Source organism: Arachis stenosperma, chromosome 10 (genome assembly GCF_014773155.1).
Source record: "Arachis stenosperma cultivar V10309 chromosome 10, arast.V10309.gnm1.PFL2, whole genome shotgun sequence".
Lineage (NCBI taxonomy): Eukaryota > Viridiplantae > Streptophyta > Magnoliopsida > Fabales > Fabaceae > Arachis > Arachis stenosperma.
The window spans coordinates 89631119-89633537 of record NC_080386.1 but is presented as its reverse complement, the minus strand read 5'-3'; the positions used below and the strand labels follow the sequence as shown (position 1 = coordinate 89633537).

General features: G+C 42.2%; 1 non-coding gene across 1 annotated transcript; it reads right to left on the bottom strand.

Annotated features, from left to right (window-relative positions):
- Positions 1–735: 735 nt before the first annotated feature.
- LOC130959122 (small nucleolar RNA R71) lies at positions 736–844 on the bottom strand. Its single transcript, XR_009078217.1, has one exon. It is a non-coding gene; the product is annotated as a small nucleolar RNA R71 (small nucleolar RNA).
- Between the last annotated feature and the right edge of the window lie 1575 nt (positions 845–2419).

The following is a 2419-nucleotide window of genomic DNA, read 5'->3' as shown; positions in this document are numbered from 1 at the left end:
TTACTTCTCTTCTTCTCACATCCTTCCATTTATGGACTAACACTATTTCTTAATGCAAAATTCGAACTCCATCTTCTTTGATAAGTTCGAATTTTCTACCTCTGTCCTCCATTTTTCTTCCTCTGACACCTCAAGGAATCTCTACACTGTGACATAGAGGATTCCACATTTTCTTGTTCTCTTCTCTTTCATATGAGCAGGAACAAAGACAAAGGCATTCTTGTTGAAGCTGACCCTGAACCTGAAAGGACCTTGAAGCGAAAGCTAAGAGAAGCTAAGGCACAACTCTCTGTTGAGGACCTGACCGAATTCTTCAAAGAAGAAGAACCCATGGCAGCCGAAAATAACAACAATGCCAACAATGCAAGGAAGGTGCTGGGTGACTTTACTGCACCTACTCCCAACTTCTATGGGAAAAGCATCTCTATCCCTGCCATTGGAGCAAACAACTTTGAGCTTAAGCCTCAATTAGTTTCTCTAATGCAATGGAATTGCAAGTTCCATGGACTTCCATTGGAAGATCCTCATCAGTTTTTAGCTGAATTCTTGCAAATCTGTGACACAGTCAAGACTAATGGGGTTGACCCTGAGGTCTACAGACTGATGCTATTCCCTTTTGCTGTAAGAGACAGAGCTAGGACTTGGTTGGACTCACAACCTAAAGAAAGTCTAGACTCATGGGAAAAGCTAGTCAATGCCTTCTTGGCAAAGTTCTTTCCACCTCAAAAATTGAGTAAGATTAGAGTGGAAGTCCAAACCTTCAGACAGAAGGATGGAGAATCCCTCTATGAAGCTTGGGAAAGATACAAACAATTGATCAGAAAATGTCCCTCTGACATGCTTTCTGAATGGAGCATCATAGGTATTTTCTATGATGGTCTCTCTGAACTATCCAAGATGTCTTTGGATAGCTCTGCTGGAGGATCTCTTCATATAAAGAAGACGCCTACAAAGGCTCAAGAACTCATTGAAATGGTTGCAAATAACCAACTCATGTACACTTTTGAAAGGAATCCTGTGAACAATGGGACAAGTCAGAAGAAAGGAGTTCTTGAGATTGATACTCTGAATGCCATTTTGGCTCAGAATAAAATATTGACTCAACAAGTCAATTTGATTTCTCAAAGTCTGTCTGGAATGCAAAATGCACCAAGCAGTACTAAGGATGCTTCATCTAAAGAAGAAGCTTATGATCCTGAGAACCCTTCAATGGAAGAGGTGAATTACTTAGGAGAACCCTATGGAAACACCTATAATTCTTCATGGAGAAATCACCCAAATTTCTCATGGAAGAATCAAGAGAGACCTCAACAAGGTTTCAACAATAATGGTGGAAGAAACAGGTTTAGCAATGGCAAGCCTTTTCCATCATCTTCTTAGCAACAGACAGAGAATTCTAAGCAGAACCCCTCTGACTTAGCAACCATGGTCTCTGATCTAATCAAAACCACTCAAAGTTTCATGACTGAAACAAGGTCCTCCATTAGGAATTTGGAGGCACAAGTGGGACAGCTGAGCAAGAAAGTTACTGAACTCCCTCCAAGCACTCTTCCAAGCAACACAGAAGAAAATCCAAAAGGAGAGTGCAAGGCCATCAACATGGCCGAATTTGGAGAGGAAGGAGAGGAGGTGAACGCCACTGAGGAAGACCTCAGTGGGCGTGCACTAGCCTCCACAGAGTTCTCCAATGAGGAACCATGGGAATCTGAGGCTCAAAATGAGACCATAGAGATTCCATTGGACTTACTTCTGCCTTTCATGAGCTCTGATGAGTATTCCTCCTCTGAAGAGGATGAGTATGTCACTGAAGAGCAAGTTGCTAAATACCTTGGAGCAATCATGAAGCTAAATGACAAGTTATTTAGAAATGAGACTTGGGAGGATGAACCTCCTTTGCTCACCAAAGAACTGGATGACTTGTCTAGGCAGAAATTACCTCAAAAGAGACAAGATCCTGGGAAGTTTTCAATACCTTGTACCATAGGCACCATGACCTTCAAGAAGGCTCTGTGTGACTTAGGGTCAAGTGTAAACCTCATGCCTTTCTCTGTAATGGAGAAGCTAGGGATCTTTGAGGTACAAGCTGCAAGAATCTCACTAGAGATGGCAGACAACTCAAGAAAACAAGCTCATGGACTTGTAGAGAATGTTTTGGTAAAAGTTGAAGACCATTACATCCCTACTGATTTCATAGTCCTAGAGACTGGGAAGTGCATGGATGAATCCATCATCCTTGGCAGACCCTTCCTAGCCACAGCAAAGGCTGTGATTGATGTTGATGGAGGTGAACTGATCATTCAAGTGAATGAAAAATCCTATGTGTTTAAGACTCAAGGATATCCCTCTGTCACCATGGAGAGGAAGCATGAAGAGCTTCTCTCAAATCAGAGACAAACAGAGCCCCCACAGTCAAACTCTA